A 23,643-nucleotide genomic window follows, 5' to 3' on the forward strand; every position below is an offset into this window, starting at 1 on the left:
TCCTTCTCTCTCAGGAGCCCTGTGAGGAGATTGAGTCACTTAGCCAAGAGTGCACAGCCAAGAAGTGGCCGAGTATCAGTGTGAGCCCAGGACTCACTGGATACACTTAGAAGATATTATCTATTGAGTTCTATTACTATTCTAATTGTCCACATTCACTATGGTGAATAGTCATGCCCATTTTACAGATGACGAAACTGAAGCACAAAGAGCTAATAACAGTCCCAATCACCAGTCTGTAAACAGATTTGCTGACATTTAATTAATTCTCAGGCAAGTTGGCTCCCAAATCTTTGCTCGAGGTAACTCCCTCTGTAGGCTTATTCATTGGCTCAGGGCAGCTCAGTGACTCTCTGAGGTCACTGAGCTTAGAAAATGCCAGCGCAGGATTTGAAACCGGGCTCTAAAGCTGAGATATAATGTCCCTCACACTATCAGAAAACCTGTTGAGAAAGTAGAGAGGCCAGGTGAGAGGTGTAAGACAGACAGTCAGTGTCACCAGCCATTGTGGACCCGTAACATGGGAAGTGCTGTGTGCTGACAGGTGAACAGATGCCGAGAGGCCAGAGGCAGGAGGGGCTGGCAGGTGTCCAGGAAGAGGTGAGAAGGTGAGAAGGGGAAGCCATGGAAACGAATCATAGCCAGCTGAATGAGGGGGAGAGGAGGGGAGAGAGGAGAAGGAGCTGAGAGGGAAAGGATGGGCTAGTGCCCATGGGCCCTGTGGTATCAGGCTGACCTAGGACTTGAAGGCCCACCTCAGAGATGCTGCACTTCGTCTAACCTCTCTGGAAAGCAGCCTCTGCTCTGGCAGGTGAAAACCACACCTCCGAAGGCTGTTATAAACCGTGATCATGAAATTTTTTATTCCTTTTTATAGTATACATGTTTTATACTTTTAACACTTAAAATACATATTTATGTATATACCCATAAATAATAGGGTTGTTCATGGTTTTAATTGTTACATTATATTATAAGCAGAATTTTACATATATTTTAACCCCAAATTAATTCTTGAAGGTCTATCCATATAAACAAGAATATTAAATGAGATCATTAGCAGACAGACCCAGGGAAAGGTTTCCCTGAGGGCGGTGGACACTCAGTCGCTGGGGAGGGTTAAAGCATGGGCCATGCTGTCTGTCCATGAATCCTGCAGCTTCCTGGACCTCCCGCTTCTGCCTGGGCACCTTTTGGCCCTTTCTTCTCGCCTCTCAGAATCCATTCACCCGTTGGATGTGATGTCTCCTGAAACCCATCCCAGGTCTCAGACTCACAGTAACCAGTGGGGAAATGGGCATGTCACATCCCGTTATTCGTAACTAAGAATAATGATGATTCAGGCCTGGAAACTGAGCTAATACTTAAGGATAGGCATATAGACATGGTGCCCTGTCTACACCACTGTTCACCCCCACTTTGCCCAATATTAATCCTGCTTTTAAAGAGCTCCATCCTCCGGAAGAAGAGCCCTTCCCCACAAAGACAAAACCTGGAGCCTGATAAAACTCCCGAGATTTCAGCATCACTTTGGAAATCGATGGGCTATGACTGTGAATCCAGCCGCTGTTACCAGCTGCCTAATTTTAGCAGGATCTTCACAGGCTTCTCACCCTGTTCATTGGCCCCTGTGGACTGGCACAGTAGGTTGGTTCTGAGAGCACCACTGATCTTTTAACTAAAGTATCCTAATGAAATACAAATCTTTTGTCACTTAGAGAGCCATCTGTCATGGCAGCACAGGAGAAATGCTACCAGGAGAACAATAACCATAATTTCATTTTCAGACCCAGCCTTCCTCCTCCTCTTCTTGCTAAAAAAAAAGTCAGTATCTTTTACTGGTTTATTTTGTCACAGAGCAGTAAGGGGACAGCCATCAATAGACTGTTAAAGACATTTTTAATTATTGTGCAAGTTTCCTGTTACAAGGGTCCTTGGCCTCTTGCAGTGAGTCAACACGAATTTGCATGAGGTAGAGTTAGCCAAGGGTGACTCAGTGCTCCTGCCCTTGAGGCAGTCTGCCTGGGGTTAGTGGTTAAAGAGGTGACAGGTGTTCAAGATTCTCAGAGAGTTTGGGGTCCCAGGACGTGCAAACACCAGTCTTATAGAGCAGTGGTCCCCAACCCCGAGGCCGCAGACTGGTACTGATCCATGGGCCATTTGGTACCGGTCCACAGAGAAAGAACAAATAACTTACATTATTTCCGTTTTATTTATATTTAAGTCTGAACGATGTTTTATTTTCAAAAAATGATCAAATTCTCTCTGTTACATCCGTCTAAGATTCACTTGACGCTTGTCTCGGTCACGTGATACATTTATCCATCCCACCCTAAAGGCCGGTCTGTGAAAATATTTTCTGACATTAAACCAGTCCGTGGCCCAAAAAAGGTTGGGGACCACTGTTATAGAGCATTAGGCTATTCCTGGGCAGAGTGGTCAGAATCAGAAACACAGATTATTGTCTTGCACCCAAAGACCAGAGAGAAGGGATTTCCAGAGAGGGCAAAAGGACAGCTATTTTGCAGAAAAGGGTGGGAAGCACCTGTTTTTTTTGTTGCTGTTGTTTTTTTTTGTTTTTATAAATAAAATTTTATTAATTTTAATGGGGTGACATCAATAAATCAGGGTACATATATTCAAAGAAAACATGTCCAAGTTATCTTGTCATTCAATTATGATGCATATCCATCACCCAAAGTCAGATTGTCCTCTGTCACCTTCTATCTAGTTTTCTTTGTGCCCCTCCCCCTCCCCCTCTTCCTACCTCCCCCCCCCCCCGTAACCACCGCACACTTGTCCATGTCTCTTAGTCTCGTTTTTATGTCCCACCAATGTATGGAATCATGCAGTTCTTGGTTTTTTCTGATTTACTTATTTCACTCTATATAATGTTATTAAGATCCCACCATTTTGTTGTAAATGATCCAATGGCATCATTTCTTATGGCTGAGTAGTATACCATAGTGTATATGTGCCACATCTTCTTTATCCAGTCTTTTTTTTTTTTTACAGTGATTAAAGCCTTTAAGCAAACTCTTGGCCAATACAGCAAGAATCCATAAAAGAATAGTGTTTTTAACATGTTCACCAAGTCCAAGCTGGCACCAACACCATTCCAAATCCCTGCAAATGCAACCCAACCCCAGTTCAGTCCATTAGGAACTATCACAAGGAGCAGGAGTCCAGGAAAAGTCCACATCCAGGAAAAGTCTGCATGGCACTGGAATTGTTGTCACAATTCTATACTTTGCAGCTCACGTCCAAGTCCCAATGACCACTGCTTCTAGCTGGTAATGATTCAGGTAGACTTGAAAAGCCATCTGCAGCACGTGTGGAGATGGAGCTTCTGTTCTCCTCTGCCTGGAGAGATGAGTCCAAGGTGCTTTTCCCTGGAGCTCTGCCACTGTGGCATGGTAAAGAGAACCTTGGGCTACACTAAGCTAAGTGGCAAAGGTAAATTCATAATAGAAATTAGCAAAAGGGGGAAAGAGAGCTCTAAATTAGGAGTAGGTCCCAGCCTGAAATATGAGTGGGGAATTGAGGTAGGAGGAATAAAGGAAACACTATACATTAAACAAAACAGAAGAAAATAGGACTATCAACACCCACAACAGAGATATCCAAGGGAAGAATAAAAAACCTGACTATTCAGGCAAGACATAGTTAAGTGGCCTTTGTGCAAATGAGATCAGTTTACCTGCTTCTTGGAAGAAATACCCTAGGCTTGTCCACAGTGTCATAGATGGGGTCGACGGCCCTGGGCACCTTCAGCCTTCAGTGGCAAACCCCAGCATTCTGGGCAAGGTTAGGTCATAGGTGGCTGGAGCAGGGCTGGAAGAGACTGAACCCTCCCCTAGAGGAGCGAGGGGGAAGCCTACCTTCCAGTGTCCCTGTTTCCTCACAGCAAAGGCATGTAAGCCTGGCAGGCTTTAGCTCAATGACCTTCCTATTCACTATTGAAGCAGGACCCAGATGGAATCCTATGAGACCCCTTTGGGGCGTTGGAGCCTTTAAGGGCATATCCTAAAAGCTGGTAGTTCACCTGATCTCTATTGGGCTTTTTCTGCCTCTTGGTACCTTAAAAGCCATGCTCAGAAGATCTTGCTGAGGAGTTTGAGGATCCCCATCCGCCTATATAAACCTTTTTCATATATCTGGAGCTATTTGGAAAAAGACAAAACAGTGTTATTAGCTGGATCAAATAAAAGAAGGTAGATGTTTGCAGGAGAAAAAGATTTGGCATCTCCTGTTTATCAGCATTCAAAAAAATTTAAAAATTTTTAAGTGAAAAGCATGATATGGTAGACCCGTAGGAGTTCCAGGATATGACTCCCCCCTTTTAAATTTTTTTAAATTGACCTTAAAATATTTGCTGGGTACACTTTAATAATACCTTGACTTTAAAGATTGTAAGAAATACCCATAATTCAAAAGGTTTGACAAAATACAGTAAACACTTTTGCTACATATGCAGGAGCATTGTCAGTTTAACCAGTTTAGGAAATCCAATAATAGAAAAATGCATACAGACAATGAGCTATAACATGCTTAGCAGCCTCTCCTGTTCTGACAGCGGTTACTATAAATCCAGAATAGGTATCCACTGTAACATGGACATAGGACTGTTTGCCAAATGAAGGTATATGAGTAACATCCATTTGCCAAAGTTGTCCTGGTAGGAGTTCTTGAGGGTTAACTCCAAAGGGAAGCACCTGTTTTAAGGCAGGAGTGGGTCATCAGGTCTGACTCTCTAAGGATCCAACCACCTCATCTTTCTAAGTGGGGCCTTTAAGACCCAGAGAAGAAAAACTAATTTGTCGCAGTATGTAGGTAGCTACCTTCTGGCCTCCAAAGTCTCTGATAAAAAAATCTGTCAAAAATCTTATTAAAGATTCCTTATGCCTGACCTGTGGTGGCACAGTGGATAGAGCATCGACCTGGAAATGTTGAGGTCGCTGGTTCGAAACCCTGGGCTTGCCTGGTCAAGGCACATATGGGAGTTGATGCTTCCAGCTCCTCCTCCTTCTCTCTGTCTATCTCCTCTCTATCTCTCTCTCTCCCTCTCTCTCCTCTCTAAAAATGAATAAATAAAATAAAAAAATTAAAAAAAAAAAGATCCCTTATATGTGATTAATTGTTTCTCTCTTGTTGCTTTCAAGATCCTCTCTTAGAGGCCTGACTTGTGGTGGCACAGTGGATAAAGCATTGACCTGAAAATGCTGAGGTCACCGGTTTGAAACCCTGGGCTTGCCTGGTCAAAGCACATATGGGAGTTGATGTTTCCTGTTCTTCTCCCCTTTCTTTCTTTCTCTCTCTTTAAAAATGAATAAATATTAAGAAAATCTAAATATATAAAGATCCTCTTTGTCTTTTGAAAGTTTGATTACGTGTCTCAGTATAGGTGTCTTTGATTCATCTTATTTGGTGTTCATTAAGTTTCTGGGATGTTTATCTTCATGTCACTCATCAAATTTGGGGAGTTTTCAGCCATTATTTTTTCAAATATTCTCTTCTTCCCCATGCTCTCCCTCCTCCTCCCGAACATATGCTGTTCTGCTTGATGGTGTCCCACAGTCCCGTCTCTGTTCACTTTCTTGATCTTTTTTCTGTCTGTTTCTCAGACTTAATAATGTTTTATTATTATATCAACTTCAAGTTCACTAATTTTTTTCTTCTGTATGTTTAAATAGACCTTTGAATTCTTCTAGTTAATTTTTTTATTTCATTTAGTGTAATTTCATCTCTAGAATTAAAAAAGTATTCTTTTTAGGCTTTCTATATATGATATGTTTTTGATGTATCCATTTTGTTCATTGATAATTTTCTTGTCTTTCTCCATGCCTTCCTTTAGCTCCTTGGCCACTTTTAAAATGGTTTTTTTTTAAGTCTTTGTCCAGTAGGTCTGCCATCAGTTCTTTTCTTCAGGGCAGTTTCTGCTCATTTTATTTTAATCTGAATAGACCATATATATATATTTTTGTTTTTTTGTATCCTTTGTGGTCTTTTTTTGTTGAAAACTGGACATTTGAATCTAATAATGTGAAAACTCTGCAGTCAGATTTCCCCCTTCTCCAGAATTTGTTGTTTTTGTTATTGTTTTATTTATTAATTGATTTGTTTTTATCATTATAGACTGCCTCTATGTCAAGAAGCAGTCTGAGTTCTAAGTATAAGCTTAACAAATTCTCAGATATTTTCTGAGCCTTTTCCTGAACATGCTTGATAACTTCATATATTTTCTATATATGTAGTTATTTTGAATGTCCTAGTCTTTAATGTCTGGCTCCCCAAAGGAAAAATTAAGGACAATGAAAGGAAAGCTTCAAAGGAACACCAGTGCTTCAACTCTTCTGAAAGTCACTTCAGCAAGAGAGAGAGGTACTTGCTACAATGGGAGGAGGTACAAAAGATGGCTTTCCACCTCTTTGCATCTGTTCACTTTCTGTGTGTGTTATGGGTATATTGCTTAGCCTATGTGGGCCTCTGGATTTCCTAAAATAGAGACCATATTGATTATCTTGCAAAGACCTATAGAGTTGAACAAAATATGCATTGGGTAAAAAAATATAAAATTATTGGCATTTGACTGTTTTAACTTATAAACACAATAGAAGCCTAAAGCCCAGGTAGCAAAGACCCAAAGAGGTCAACCTTCTTTTTCCTCCCACTCCATTCCTGACCAGCTCTTCTAAGGATGAAGTGCACTTTTGATTTAAAAAGGTCATGGCTGTTCTGCATCAGAGGCTAACGCATCTTTGCCCCTGATTTTAACCAGCCCCTTCTGATCTGTCCAGAGCCTGGTACCCTTTCAAACAGCACCAAAGAGCCTGTGGCTTGGGATCACAGAAGATTTCTTAGATGTCTCCACGAGGCCACTGTGGCTAGCATGCAGATCAAGGCTTGAAGTGTTTAGTTTTGTTTTCCCAATCAGACTTTTAACTGACAACTTCCCCGACAAGGTGAATGTGGGAACTGGACTTCTGGAAGCAGGCCCTGGGGAGGGCCCTGGCGGCCACATTAACCCTGCCAGTGTCAGGCGCTGGTGGGTGCCTTTGAGGAGTGGGGAGAGGAGCAGGAGTGCAGGAGCCGGAGGGAGAAGGGGGTGAGGTCAGACCTCCACACAGGTCTGTTTACCGCCATTTACTCCAGATTACTTTTAAATGGTATAAAATTATCCTCTAATCCCTCTTATCTCTGTTCAGTGCCTCTAAAAAAGAGTTACTTGATATTTTAGGAGGAAAAATACACATAGAAGTGAAAGGTGGCCTGACCTGTGGTGGCGCAGTGGGTAAAAGCGTTGACCTGGAATGCTGAGGTCGCCGGTTCGAAACCCCAGGCTTGCCTGGTCAAGGCACATATGGGAGTTGATGCTTCCTGCTCCTCCCTCTGTTCTTTCTATCTCTTTCCTCTCTCTGTCTCTTTCTCTCTCTATGTCTCCTCTCTCTAAAAAAATGAATAAATAAAATGTAAAAAAAAAAGTGAAAGGTACATGGTACTCAGTGGAAACGGTAGGATGGTGACATCTCAGGGTACTTGCAGTATGTGCCTCCTTCATGTCTGAAAAATTAAGCCAGCTGAAGTGAGAAGGTGGGACCAACTCCCTGTCCCCCTGTGGGGAGGTGTGCCGGGATCCCCCGACATGTCCCTGTTCAGGTTGGATGCAGAGGGGAAGCTCGGCCCTCCTGTGCACCTCACACCTGTCTCCCTGGTGGGTAGTGAGGTTTCTGCCCCCCTCACCTCACGAGCCAGCTTCACTGTCTGACTTTTCATTCCCTGCTGCTTTCCCATCCATCCCCTTGTCACCCTTGGCCTGCCCGCGAAACAGTTCCCTTCCGTTTGAATAACAAACCTCCTTCCTTTTCTTTGTTCCCAGTGGGGTCTCAGTCTTCAACACATGCAGAGGGGCAGCCATGAGCCACTGGAGTGGAGCAGGATGCTTTGTACCTGTACTGAGCTGCTCCGCCAGGATAGGTGACAGGCTGCCTCGCCCACGTTCCTGTGTGACAAGGGACACTGTCATCCTGAAACAAGGACTGTGGATTCTTCAACTGGGGTCCCGGAAGGGTGTCTTCAACCCTAACTAGAAAGAAGGGGAGTGCCTGGGGGCTCAGGACCTTCTGACTGAGCAGGAGGCAAGGTGTGGCCATGACGTCATGGAAGAGGAGGAGAGTGCACAGGACACATGCTGTCCAGTTTAAACACGTGGCATCCCATAGACCATGATCATCCTTGTAGGAACACTTCCTTCCTGGAAGTGAAGCACTCAAACCAAACACTCTATACGCTCGACTGCTCCACCATGCATCTGAGTGACCATGGACGAAGATATCATCTCTCTGATCACACAAGCAAATATATTAAAGATACGCAGAGTCAGGGTCTCACTGTCAGAGAAAGGAGTGACAGATATGAGGAAGGGGAAGCTAGAATCCACCCTCAGTGTCCTCCTCGGAAAAACGGAGGAGACAGTAGTATTCATCTCCTGCGGTTGTTAAGTCCATACAAGGAAACACTGAATCATTTGTTATCATCATTTTATTATTATTGTATTTGGAAGGTGCTCCACAAAAGTAGGGCGATTAATCTTCACGGCCGTCTGCAGTGGGAGAGCACCTCCCGCGTGGCAGGGCCCAGAGGCTTGCTTCTGACCTTGACCTTCTTCTCAGTACCGCATAAGACCCCACACAGGTCTTTTCCTCCTCGTTTTATATCACCGCTGAAGTCAACTTGGGAGCTATGAGTTTATGAATTTATGAATATAAATAGGACAGACGTGCCATTCATAATCTTCCTGACACTTCCAAACGGTTCAGCAGACTATTGCTCACAGATGCATGAAAGATACACTTCATGCCTGATTTGTGATAAATTATGAGTGATTGGGTTCTACTGTTCTTCCCTAACTATCTGTTCATTTAATAATAATTATTATACCACCATGGGCATTGTGATAGGGGTTGGGGATAACCTATGATTATTCATTTCTTTTTCATTTATCCAATGGACAATAAGTGCCTCCCACAAGCAGGAAATGAATTATCCAGCAGGGTAGGATGTGTCCACATGGGGGGACTAGCAGGGGCGAGGTGGGAACCCATGCTGGGGGCAGCACAGAGAGGGTCACAAGGTCTATGAAAGAAGGCTGATTTTAAACGAGAGGATGGGAGGAGCCAGGGTTCTCACCGTCGGAGAAAGGAGTTATAAATATGGAAAGAGAAAAGAACAGCATCAATTCGTTTATAAGACCAGAGCAAGAAGACAGTGGAATGCTGTAAGTAAGTGACTCAGTTGCAGAGGCGCCTAGGCTAAAATAAGAGACGAACCTGGAACTGGAATTGCCTTGGCTTGGGTTCACCCACCGGACAGCGCTGTCTCTGGGCTGCTTGGCCCACAGAGCTCCTCGCGCCTCCCCTGGCCTCCTGTGTCTCCCCAGGAAACTCTTCGGCCTCCAGCCAGGTGTGCTGGGACCCTCTTCAGTGGTGGGATTAAGCCGGTTTGCATGGGTTCAGTAGAACCGATACCTAATTTTTTGTTGAGTTTGGCGAACCGGTTGTTAAAATGGCACTTGTAATCAGGATCCTCTCAAAGGTGGGCACCTGGGCAGCCGCCCAATGTGAAAATCACAAGTTTACATTCCTTACACTTTTTGAACGTTCATCTGCACAACAGTGTATTCTAAGCCCCCATAGTAATAATGTTCATTCTGTCCACAGGTGAAAAAAAATGCAAGTGAAGATGCCAATCGAGAAGCAATATGGAAATATCTTAAATAACAGTTTTATTGTTTTTTGTCAGGTATTACTTAATATTTTTTCATTAATATTTTAAAATTCTTTCTTATAATCTAGTTTTGTGTACCTCTTTTATTGTTCTTATATAAGTATTAAATGCATGAAATACTCATATTTCTCCATGTGTAAGATGCACCTTAATTTTGGGGCCTGAAATTTGAAAAAAAAAGTGTATTACATAAAATTATTGAACTTAAATTTTATTCATCATAAACTTCATACAACTCTTCATCACTGTCAAAAGTCCCATCCATTAGGTTGTCCTCATCTGTGTCTGATGACGAATCACTGTCTTCATTTATTGCCTTGTCCTCAGTTCCATCTATGGCAGGGGCCCCCAAACTACGGCCTGCGGGCTGCTTGTGGCCCCCTGAGGCCATTTATCTGGCCCCTGCCACACTTCCGGAAGGGGTACCTCTTTCATTGGTGGTCAGTGAGAAGAGCATAGTTCCCATTGAAATACTGGTCAGTTTGTTGATTTAAATTTACTTGTTCTTTATTTTAAATATTGTATTTGTTCCCATTTTGTTTTTTTACTTTAAAATAAGATATGTGCAGTGTGCATAGGGATTTGTTCATAGTTGTTTTTTTTATAGTCCGGCCCTCCAACGGTCTGAGGGACAGTGAACTGGCCCCCTGTGTAAAAAGTTTGGGGACCCCTGATCTATGGCATTGAAATGCCACAACTAACTGTATAAGACGCACCCAGTTTTTAGACTCCAAATTTTTCAAAAAAAAGTATGTCTTATACATGAGGAAATATGGTAATAAACTACCGTACAGTATATAATTTTTTTATACTTAAAACGGTCATTAGGGTAGAGAACCGGTTGTTAAATTATTTGAACCCCACCACTGCCCCTCTCCCTGCAGGCGCCGTGGGGAGCAGACTCAGAGGCAGGTCAGGGTGAAGGACATAGGTTAAGACGTGTTCCTGGGATCAACCTTCGAGGGAGGGAGGGAAGGAAGCAGGTCTGGGAGGAGGGAGATTGAGGTCCATGCTGTCCAGAGGATGGCCTCAGCTGACCTGCCTCATTGTGTGGTCAATACAGGTAAATCTCTTCCTGACATATAGCAATACATGGGTAATTGCTTTTATTGTTATTATTACTACAGTGAACACTCACATATCCACAAAAGAAATCTTAAAGTTTGTTTATTTGCTTCAGATTTCTTTCTATTTCCCCCTTATTTTGAAATTACTTTTAACTTTGAAATCACTACAGACTCATAGAAAGTTGCAAAAAATAGTGCAGAGAGGTCCCTTGTCCCCTCTATCCAGGTTCTCCCAAAGGTAACATCTTACATAACTACAATATAACGTCAGAACCAGGATGCCAACCAAGTTGACTAGATACAGGCTTTATTCAGACTTCCCCAGTTTGATATGCACTCATTTGTGTGTGTGTGTTGTATGAAGTTCCATTCTGTTTTATCATATGTATAGAGTCATATAATCATCATAGTTAAGGTTTAAAAAACTCTTGGCCTTGGCTGGGTAGCACAGTTGGTTAGAGTACTGTCCTGATACACCAAGGTTGTGGGTTCGATCCCTGGTCTGGGCACATACAAGAATCAACCAATGACTGAATGAATGAGTGGAACAACAAAATGATGTTTCTCTCTCTCCTCTTCTGCGCTCTCTAAAAAATTAATGAAAATATTTTTTAAAAAGAATTTACAAAAGATATAAAACTCTTACATCACCATAAAGGCACTCTCTCAGGCTGCCTGTTTATCCTTATTTTTTCCAGACATAAAATGTTTCAGGTGCAGTTGAACCTTGAAACCAATCCCATTCCCCATCCTTCATCCTCAGAGATAATCCCAGTTTCTAAAGTTTCAAATATGTATGCCTCCAAAATAGCTAAGATTCACCAAGTGCTTATTGTGCAACAGGCACCATTCTAGGTTAAGTGCTATAATGTGTTTACTACTCACCACAATGTGGGCGTCGTTATCCCCAGCGAGGACGGATACAGAGGAACAAAGAGATCAAGATCATTTACACAGGATACAGAGTTGGAAGTGCTGGTGCTGGTGCTGGGGCTTGGACCTGTCCCCACTGCCACCACTCTGGACTGACATGTACCTGTCTTCTTGCCACAAGTGCCTTCCACCCACCGTGATGTCTAGGAGAGTCATGCCCGTTGATGCCTATGAACATAACTCATTAGTGCCGACTGCTCTGTTGTTTCCCCTTTTGTGATCGCAGCACAATTGATATAATCATGTTCCAAGTGATGGATATTTAAGGATGTTAAGCTGTTACTACTACACACAGTGGTGCAGAACCCCTTGCCTCCTTGCTCATGTGTGTCTGAGCTTCTCTGCAGTTTATTCTGATACAAGAAATTGCTGAGCTTTTAAGTGCGTGTGCTTTCAACTTTGGAAGATGTTGCCAAACCTCACAGTATCGGCAACAATGTACACTTTCACCTGTGGTCCATCAGAATATAGATAATATATCCCGATTATTTTAACTTGCATTTCCCTGATTTCTAGTTGAGCATTTCTCTTGATTATTGGTCATGTATTTTCATTTTCTTTGTGCAGCTTTTTATATTGGATCATGTGCTTATCATTTGTAAGATTTTTTTACATGTTCGGTATAATTCTTAATTGATGATACACATAGCAAAATCTTCTTCTAGCCTGTGTCTTGCTTTTAAAAAATTTTAAATAAGGTGTCTTTTATCATAGAGAAATTTATAATTTTATTTTTTATTCTATTGAATCCTGTTATATGGTTTATGCTTTTGTGTGTTTTGTTAAATTCTTTCTCAAAGTCATAGATGCGTTACCTTTTTACTAATTGTTTTAAAGTTTTATTTTTTATAGTTTTTACAGTAAAGTCTTACTTTATATGGTTACCTTTTGCATAAGACATAAATATTTTCCCCTACACACAGCTGATTTCCTAGAACGTTTTATCGTGCTTTCTATTTTTCCTGTTAGACACAATACCTCCTCGGCTATATCTGCCTTTCCGATGCACATCCCAGTCTGTTTCCGGTCTCTCCATTGGCCTCTTTGCTTTGCATCACGCTAACACCACACAGTCTGAAACATGAGCGCTTCATCATAAATCTGGGTGCTGGGGAGGGTAAGTTGTCCTTGTTCTTCAAAATGATTTCCTATGTGCACTTTTGAAACAATCTGTCATGTTTAGCCTGGAGCTCTGTTGAGATTTAGATACTGTAATTGTGTTGCATTTAGTAGGTTAGCTTGGGGGGTAATTGACATCTTTAAGCTAGCGGTCTTTCCCGTCCATAAGTATATTATATCTTCTCCCTTTAGTTTTACTTTTATGTCCTTCCATAAAGTTTTATCATTTTCTCCTTAAAGGTCTTGCACATAGTTTACTAGAATTATTTCTTGGTACCTTCTATCATTTGTTGGAACTTGGGGTGACGTGTGGCTCCTGCCGGAGTTCAGTCACTAAGGAACTACAAGATTCCTAGTTAAGTCCTTTAAATGGCTTAATGCTCAGTTTTTTGATAAATAATTATACCTCCATCATAAAGTAGGCATGAAAAGTGAACACAACAAAGAATATGACACCCATAAAAGATCATAAATATTGGATAAATGTTAGCTCATCCCAGAGTTGTGTTTCCAAATGTGTATGCGTGTCAACATCAGTGACTGTGCTTTGGATGTGGTCCCCAGGCAGAAATGACTCAGCTGCAACAGCTTCTGACCTATAAGTAATTGGCAGACAGCGCCTTCCCCTTCCCCTTCCAAAGTAAAGAGCATTCAAGAAAGCACTTTCAAAACACATGATAAAACTAAAATTTCTTTTGAATCCCAAAGCAGGGATAATTGTTATATTTTCAAATTATTCTGTTTCAGTTAACAGAAAACCAACTAACAAAGAAGATTAATTGTAAAGATATTTTTCTGTTCAAAATCTAGCGTGACTTATTACCATAATTATTTTTCTAGTTTTTTTCAAGCAAAAAAAAAATGCATCAAGTAATTTCATTTCTCTTTAAAGTTTTGCTTTCATAAAACAGTACATGTTTTATTATCAGCATTTCAGATATTAGGGAAAAGTACAAAAGAGTAGAAATTCCCCTGAATCCAGCTTGAAAATAGAAACCATTGCTAATGTTTCAGTCAATATCCTTTTTATATTGCTCGATATCAAGAAATGGATTTCTGGGTTTGTGCCCACTTTTTATTTTCTCTCCACAAGGTGCTGTGCATGTGTTTCCATCTTGATAGTTGCAGAATTACAGTATTTTAGATCATTGTGTTATATCCCATTTTATTGAGTTGCACTAATTTACCAAATCACTTCCCTCGTTGTGCCTATTTGATCGTGTGAGAGAAGCCACGCTCCAGTGAACCTTGGCAGCACACCCCTTTTTGTGAATTTATGTGACCGCCTTCATCAGTAAATTCCTTGGGAGTGATATGATCAGGATAAAAGGTACCTTCATTTTACATTTTGACACATATTGTCAAACTGCCTTCCTGAAAAGTTTGAATCAATTAGCCCTGCCATCATCGGTGCACGAGGGTGCCCATTCTCCAATAAGCTAAGCGGGGTTGTCAATTTTCTTAATCTTTATCTCTCTGGTGTGTGGAAAACAAACCTTTCTTTGCATATGCATGTCTTTGATTAGTAGAGAAATTAAGCAATTTTTTTTCCCATCTGTGTATTGCCTATTTGAATCTTCTTTTGTGGATTGCCCGAGTGCCTCTTTAGTATTACATTCCTCTGGTCGTTTTGCAAGAGTTATCTACTTATTGACATTGTGTGTAACATTGTGTAACAGCCCCTTGACTTTGGGCTTGGCCATGTGGCTCCATTTGGTGAACGGATATTAGCAGATGTGATGCAGGGGAAGGTTGTAAATGTGTGTGGCTAAGCTTGCCCTATTTTGCTTCTGCTGACCCCCATGAAAAGAAGACGCCCTGGCTGACGCTGGTCCCAGACCAGTGAGAGACACACGAGCAGACCTGACCCAGACCTGTGGTCTTCAGCCACGCCATCGCTCAGCCCAGCCGAGGGCAGCAGAACCACAGACATGGTGAAAGTAAACGACTGTTGTATTAAAGTCACCAAGTTTGGATTGGTTTGTGGTGAAGCCATGTTATGACTAGAGATGACTTGACTGACACACCGTTATTGTCCCACTGTGGGATCTTGTACATGTCAAGTTCTTCTCTGGGCCTCAGTTTCTTAAATGTGGCTTGAAGGAGATGATTACTGAGCGAGCTCTAGGGTCTGTTCTAACACAGGATTCTGGATTCCCATATAGGGTTTGGCAGTGAGAGGAGAGTGTATTCCGGAAGGAAAGCCCAGCACAGAGGGCGAGGCAGGAAAGGCAGTGGGAGGCGGCAGGTTTGTCCCACTGGGGCAGACGCTCTGAGACACGCGGGTGGGGTGGGGAGTGGATTCAGGAACGCGGGGGTCTGGGCTCCCTGGGAAACCATATTTGTTCACCCCAACTTGCTCTTTCGCCTGTTGCTAATTGGTTTCTGATCCTGCCTTCTTAATTATGGTTCCTCATACCCAAACCCTTGCCGTGGCCCCCAGCCCCCTAGGACTTGATGCCTCCTCCCAGCACTCTTCCCTGGCTCCTGTACCTCCCCACCCCCCCACCCCCACTCCCAGGCTGTCTCCTCTCCATCTGCTCACTCGGTCTCTCTCTCCTTCCCTGAGTCTACTCTGAATCCCCAAGCTTCCTTCCCTGGCTCCTTCTGAGCATAGGAATGAGTCTGAAATTCAAAGAAATGAATCCCAAGCGAAGAACCTGGGTACATAGGTCAGTGTTTCCGACAAAGCAGGCACAGACCTTAGAAACAATCAAGATCTTAATACCATCACGAAGTAAACAAGAGCTTTGGAAGAACACCAAGGGACCCAGTACTGGGCTCAAAGAACTATTGGATATTATGTTTCTGTGTCCACTCACAGCTTCAGTGCTATAATTCTTACAGTATATTCTGTGTTCGTGGCTATCATAGATGGTCTGAGCGGGAGTGGCCAAACCCCTCAGGACAACTTAAAGCTGAGGCGGGCAGTCTGTATTTCTCTTCTGTTCAGCACAAGATTGTCTTTAAAATGCTCTTTCTTCATATACCTATTCCTCCCCTTTGCCCTTGGCAGTTGACCCTTCTCATTGCTGACCTCTCCCCCTGTCCTGTGGTCCTGAAACTTAGCCCGTCCTGGAGGCCAGCCCGTGGTTTGATGGATGCTCCATTGTTCATCTTGCAAAATAGCTGTTGCTTTGTAGCATGATTTTGCTTGATGTTCTTCCAAGCCCTACCTGCTCGGGTATGAAAACCGTCTCTAGCCAAAGTCTTTACACACCTGTGCTCATCCTATGGGTACCAGTCATAGCCTCCCCCCCACCCCAGCCCCAGTAAGACAGAGCAGCCAGAGGCCCCTCATGGACATGAGTGACCCCCAACTTCAGCCCAAATACAGAGACACATACCCTCTACTTGGTCAGTCTCACAGAGCTCTTTTTCCTCCTTAAAGGAGGTAGCATTTGGCCTGCTGAAAATACCATTATTTCTGTGACTCGCAAGTGAGAGGCTGAGTTTCTCTACTGCCATCAAATTTATTTCTGAATCTTCTAGCCTCTGCCCGTTTTCTGCAAAAAACATGAGTGCCTGTTGGGGCTGACCAACGAGGGCCGTGGCCCCCGTGTACCGGCAGCGTCATCCCACTCCCGTGGGCACAATCACACCTCTCCCGCACCTCCACTGTGGCCCCGGCTGCCCCCCGGAACCTCCATTGAAGTTCATTAGGAGACCAACTTCTGTTCATCTGCTCAGCACCTCGTTATGGATCTGGAGTCAGAATGACCTCCCTGTTGGCTTCTCCATTTGTACTCACTGTGGCCGTGGGTGAGGCTCCAGTTCTGGGGCAGAGGCACTGTTGGTGGTGGGGAGGGAACCTGCCTAGGCCTCGGTCCCCAGAGAATACAGGAGGAAGAGAGAAATCAAGCAGCAGAGCTAATTGAGATCATCCTTGATACTCCCCATCGCCTTCACACATCACATCGTCAGCACATCGCACACCATCCCAGATTCTGCTCACTTCCAGCGTTGCTTGCCGGGAGACCCAGTAGACTCCCTGCTTCCTCCATCACTGCCCCCACCATCTGCTGCTTTTTGCTCAGCAGCCCGAGTGGGGAGGCCATCCTCCACCCCTGTCAGGACCCTCCAGACCAAGGAGGCTTTACCAGAATCTAAAGAAGCTTAAGATTCAGGGAACCTCACTCTCCAGCGCCTCTTCCAACGCCCTAGTTGGGCCTCAAGCATGTGGCTAATGAGCATTGTCAATTCAGAGATTAATTAGGATCAGTAACTGCCAGGAGCACTTGCGAGGCCCTGAAATCTCACTGCTCGGATAGAAAAGAACCCGGCCAGGTGGGTTCCCACATTTGACAGCAATCCTGAAAACTTGCGTGACATAATCAATGATGAATTGTGCAGATGAAAGGAAGTTCGGCTCCCTCTGTGGAGAAAACCACGGTGATCAGACTCTGCTGGAGGAAACCCTGATTTGACTTTCTGTTCTCGGCACAGAAAATAATATCACAAAATCATTGTTTTATGGGGAAGTGAATAAAGAGAGCGCCACCCAGACAACTCGGGGGAGAGGGAAAGCTGTGCAAGGGTCGGGATAGCGAGTCAGAGAGCCGTGGGGTTTCCCTCTTATTTTGTGATGGTTTTGATAATTGCCTACCTTTTCAGACCTGCACTGTATTGTGATTTCTTTTCTCATTCTCAATGACTATTAAGTTGCAAAGCTAATTTGTTTCCCAATTCTATGTCCTTTTCTATAAGAGGATGCTCCAAATGATATCATTTTTTCAGACCCAAGGTACCTGGATCTGCTGCCTTCTAGGACTTCCTACTGCACTTGGAATAAAACGTAATCTTCTCCTCAGTATTTGCAAGTTCTCCCTCAACCCAATCTGCCCACTCTGACCCCCACCTCTCTGCAGCTGTCTTACCTTCCCTGTACCACACTGCAGACGGGTGGGTCCTTCCACTGCTTCTCCAAGTGCTGAGCTTGGCCCCACTTTCAGGACTTTGCATTTGATATATCTCCTGCCTGGAACCTCTTCACCGAATTTTCCTTTCTGGGTATTTCGGTCCCAGCTCAAGGCCACCTCCTCTGAAGAGGCCTCCAGGATACTCCTACCTAACATGGAGACCCTTTCTCACCCTTACTATCCCAGTCCCTGCTGTACCCCTTGGCTTGGTGTATTTATCTGAAAGTATAACATCCTTTCTTCAATGACTATCTACTTTCCCTACCCTGGCATTAGGGGCTCCACGAGCTGCAGGTAGGCACCATGCCCACCTGGTCTAGCACTACCTTTAGCACCAACAACAGTGGCCAGAACAGAATTATCATAGTATAGACTGTTGTTTATATTTTAAATTGATAACTCCTTTTTAGAAGGTGCTTTGATAATATTAATTTGAACAAATATTTCATTCAAGAAACTAATCCCAAAGGAATCATCAGGGAGATACAAAGAAAGGGGGGTAAACTGAATGGTTAAAGCCGTGGGCTTTATAATCAATCAAATCTGGGTTATTGTCTTGGCTCCACCAATTAAATAGCTGCTGTGTGACCTTGAGCCAGTTTCTATCATCTCTGAGCCCTGGTTTCCTCATTTGTAAATGGAGCTAGAAAGCATACCTCCTACAGAGGGAAGCTTGAGGTGCACATGAAGTTGTGCATAGAAGGTGGTGCCTAGCACAGAACCAGGAGTATGAAAAAGTTCAATGTATGTCCACTGTTAATGTTTCCATGATGCTCATGGGAATGTTGCTTAGAACTAAATTAAATCTGAGAGCCTAAGTATCTAACCAAAGGGATTGTTTACATAAGTTACGCTACATCTTTAGAATAAATTATTGTACATCTACGTAAAGCTTGTTTTAAAAGAATATTTAGTAAGGCAAGTTAAAGCTCACAAAATGTGAGTAGGTGAAAAGGCAGGATACAAACCAAACCAAGGACATGCTACTTTTGTTACACAAATACACACGCATGTTGATTTGGGTGTGCAAATGACTGTGTATCCTGCGAGGAAATGTGGCAACACCATCTGTGGATAATGGGATGGCGGTCATTTTAATCTACTCTTCATTAGTAACTATAATTTTAAAAGTATCACTTTTAAAATCAGTGAAGGAATAATGGTATTTTTAAAGTGTAGACAGCATGTCCAGCCATCTCTGATCACACTGACCTGATCACAACAATCATTTGTGGACGTTAGAATGTGGATTAAATTATTCCCTCCAATTCTCCACCTTCCCCTTTACCTGCCCTGCACTTTGTCCACATGACTGTCTCGTTCCTCCTACAGAAGGTAGAGGGAACCTCAGGGCCTTGTGACATTGAGCTTGGCCCCTGACTTCTTTTGTCCAGTGGGACGTGGTCAGAGGCGCCCTGGCACATGGCACAGATGTACATCCCAAACCTGCAGTTTAGAACTGCCCAGCCAAACTGCCGATGTCTGAGAAACACGGGCCTACTGTTGTGTCCCTCGGAGGACGTGGCTGTTTGCTTTATAGCGATAGCTGACTGATGCAGTGGGGTTGAAATCTTTTACATGTACTTGAATCAATCAAGAGGTCGTCTTTGTTATCTTGAGAAAGTATACTTAGATTGCAATGATAAGAAAGCTGAGATCTAAAACATTTTTTAAAAATCAACAACCGTGTCTCAGGGTTCTCAAAGGCAAAAGAAGTCCCGCTCTCCTCCAGTGATCTCAGCTCATTTTCAGGCTCTGTATCTACGATTCAGTCACGGAAGGTTGGACTCTCCTTGTCCTTAGATGTCATCCTGTCCAATGGACAACAAAATGTTAAACTTCATTTTAAGAACATTTTTTTTCCCTTTAGAACAAGGGTCCCCAAACTACGGCCCGCGGGCCACATGCGGCCCCCTGAGGCCATTTATCCGGCCCCCCGCCACACTTCCGGAAGGGGCACCTCTTTCATTGGTGGTCAGTGAGAGGAGCATAGTTCCCATTGAAATACTGGTCAGTTGGTTGATTTAAATTTACTTGTTCTTTATTTTAAATATTGTATTTGTTCCCGTTTTGTTTTGTTTTTTACTTTAAAATAAGATCTGTGCAGTGTGCATAGGGATTTGTTCATAGTTTTTTTTATAGTCTGGCCCTCCAATGGAGGGACAGTGAACTGGCCCCCTGTGTAAAAAGTTTGGGGACCCCTGCTTTAGAAGAATTATGCATGTTTATTATAGGTAATGAAGATAAGCAAAAAGAAAAAGAGAGAAACCTGTCCTGATACCACCACCAAAAAAACCCTGTCAAACATTAGTTGTATACATACACATATTTTTATATGTTTATATTTTTCCAACAAAAAGGAGAGCATGCCACCCATTCTGTTCTGAAATCTATTTACATTTACTGTGTCATAAAAATCTTACTTTGAATTGTAGAATTGTTACTGAGATTTCCAGTGAATGGATATACCGTAAATAATTGCCAAACTCCTGCGGTAAAATCTGTAATTATATCCGTTTTTTTTGTTATTGTAACAAACATCCTACAAGAAAAGCTCTTTATGTATAGCTGTGATTGTTCCTAAGGGTTAAATTCCTAGAGAGATGGGATTTTGGGGGGTTAGAGTTCTACGTATTTATGAGGTGTCCTGTCTCCAAGTGTCATTGTCCTCATCTGTCTGATGGGAGGGGTTTGAAATTAGTGACCCGTGTGATCACCTTCCCCCTTACAGACTTGCTGTCGTACTTGAATACCTCTGGGAAGGAGGTACTCCTGGCACCAACATCATGTAAAGTTTTATGGCTTGACTATATCAGATATTCCCAGCAGAGGAGCAGGACGCTGAGAGAAACGGGAGAAGCAAGTTATGAAAGCATCAAAGACCTCACTTCACTCTCAAGCGACCCACACGATGGATCTTCTCACTGCAGCCTTATTTGACATATAAGGAAACTGATTCCAAGGGGGCCCTGAGGCCAGCTCTGCATCTAGACCAACTTCATAACGAAGAGCTCTGGAGCTGCGGCTCTGTGCCTCCCACCTGTGTTTACTGCAGGCATCAAAGACAACATGCTGGCCACCTGTAGCCTCCCTTGCCCCTGCTGGGGTGGACTTTTGTCTCGGGTCCACTGGCCAATCCTGCGACTGTGCTCTAACACAGAGAGGAAGCGGGGGCTCTAAGGAGGGCCCTGCTCTTTGCCTGCTGGGCCCCTGGGACACCTTTCACCTCTCCAGGTGTGGCAAACCTTTCAGCTGTTCACCAACTATGCTTTTTCATCCTGGGCACAGAGCAAGGCTACATCTCTCAGCCTTTTCTGCGGGGACATGGGACCATGTGACTGCATTCCAGCCAATGGAATGTGACTTGTGTCACATCCGCTTCAGGCCTTTGAGAACTTCTTATGAGCTCTTTACTTTTTTGCCAGCCTATCCTCTGCTCCTTGCCATGGGGGCCTCTCTTGTGTAGCAGCTGGCCTCCTCCAAGCATGCAAACCAAGGAGGCAATAGGGAGAGTCTGCTAGCAAGACAGAAACTGGGTGTTGCTTGGTGGGCACTTCCCCCAAAGAACCATCCCACTCAGCCTCCGGCCACCTTGTGGCACCATTAATCAAGGACACCTGTTTTGGGGTTTACAGAGAACCTATGTTGCATTGGAGCCATTATACATTTTAGGGTTGGCTTGGTAGTGCAGCTAGCATTGCATAAGTAGCACTTAGACTTCCCTGAGTACCCATTTCCTGCAGGACCACATACCACATATGTCTGCCCTTTCAACCCCCACAATGGGTCTGTGACTTTGGGATTATTATCCTCATTTTCCCAGAGCGGTGAATGAGTTCAAGATTTAAGCTCAAGATTTCTGGACCCTGATCCCATAACCAGTACAGCTTTAATTCCACAGGACCTAACAGTCCAGGATTCTGCTGGCCCCTGATTCCCTCCAGGTGACTAGAAAGGTGAAGTGTGTGTAGGTTGAAGTCGACAGGCCAGGGCCCAGGCTCTCTGCAAAGGAGGCCTCAGGTAAGGGCTTGGCTCACTTATTCCTCAGTTTTCTTGTCTGCCAAATGGGGCTGTAGTGAGAAGTTTCGCCATGTGGGGTCGTTTTGGGGTGAAATGAGACCCTGATCGTAAGGTGTTTGGCACTGAGTGTGGCTCTGGATACAGCTCGATTGCATTTTTACCTGAAACCAGCGCCCTCCCTGCACCCGCCCTCCCCTGGCCACCTCCAGCCCCTTTCTTCCTGCCTCTCCTAACTCATCTTCAGTGAAATCTTCTTACCTCCGCTGGAGTGCTCTGAAGCTCCACTTTGCTGGGGGAACTGGGACACCTCTGCTCGGCACAGTTCTCAGGAAGACGAGTGGCCTCTCCATTATTTATTAGGCAGACTTTCTCTATCAAAAAGCCTGAAATTCCAGAAAACTTCTTCCTCTGTCGCCTGCTGCGAGAGTCGCAGGGTACTACCAATTTAGTGAGCCCTGGAGAGGAATCAGAGCCTGCTACTCCCAAAGGGAAGCCCGGCTGGGCTGACCTGAAATAGAAGGCAGGAGGGTTGACCTGGTTTGGGCTGGTTATTTGGGGCTGGCCTTCCGGGGTGCTCCCAAGGGTGCTGGGTGAGGACTAGGGGCAGGGGCAGCGGGGATTCTGGGAATTGCCGGCACTTTCTGGGGGGTGGGCAGAGCAGAGTGCAGAGCCTGTTTGGTGGGGGGTGGAAATCCCATCCTTGGCTCTGCCCTTCTGCTGATGTCCCCACATGAGGGAGCGTTGGTCATGGAGGCTCTGGTCCCCCCCCACCCCCTACCACCAGCCCTGGTCTCTGTAACCTGCTCCCAAGCCCCACAGGACTCAGGGGTCGAGTCTGCACACACCTTCGCATTTGCGCGCAGCATTGTGGGCACGAACACACCTCCCTCTTCTGGATGGTTGGGGTTAGAACAGGGAACTGAAAACACATGCAGTCAACAGAGCAAGTCTGTTAAATTTTATTCAATGAAAACCCACGCTGGCTTTGCTGGCTTGAAGCATTTCAGAGCTGGGAGAGGCCTTAAAGTTACAGGGCTGGACACCTTTGAAAACTGGGAGCCACTTGCTGCTTCAACACGGGGTCTCCTTGATCGAGAGAGAGTCTGTGCCCCAGCTCTGCTTCAAATTGGCGCACACTCGACCGAGGACACTTCCAGCCATGCACGGACACCCTCTGGCCCCAAAGCTGGTTGTTCAACAGTTTGTATACCTGCCCAGGTCCAAGGTTTACCGTCTGTGCCTGGAAAGCCCTCGTTCTCTCAACCTGGGTAAATTCTCAGCACTCATCAGTGCAAAGCTCAGGTGTTACTTGCCAGCCGAAGTCTTCCCTGGTCCCACCAGGTGGAGCTAACCGCTCGCCGATCAGCAAACTCATTCTTTGTTCAGGGCCTTGTCCCAGGGTACCCCAGGCTGGCAGGTCATCCCTCTGCTATTCAAACGTCTGTCCCTTCTCATTCTTCAGGCTTCAGCTCAAAGATTCTCTTCTCAGAAAGACCTTCTTTGTCCTGCAGTCTAAGGTTGTTACTGCCTGACCCTGCCCACAGCCAGACTCTCTAACAACACATTTTTTATTCTTCCCAGCACCCCTCCCTTCTAGCAGTCTTATTGACATTGTTTACCTGTCCCTTCCTACCTCCCAACTTCTGAGGACAGGGACCTCGCCTGTTCACGGTTGCACCCCCAGGACCCACACAGGCCTGCACATAGTAGGGCCTCATAAGCCTGGTGGAATGCGTGAACCTGAAGGTGGCCTTCATCCGGCATCCCAGGGTCTATCCTTGAGGACTGACCAGTGTCCTGAG

This window comes from Saccopteryx bilineata, chromosome 3, assembly GCF_036850765.1.
Source record: "Saccopteryx bilineata isolate mSacBil1 chromosome 3, mSacBil1_pri_phased_curated, whole genome shotgun sequence".
Classification (NCBI taxonomy): Eukaryota; Metazoa; Chordata; class Mammalia; order Chiroptera; family Emballonuridae; genus Saccopteryx; species Saccopteryx bilineata.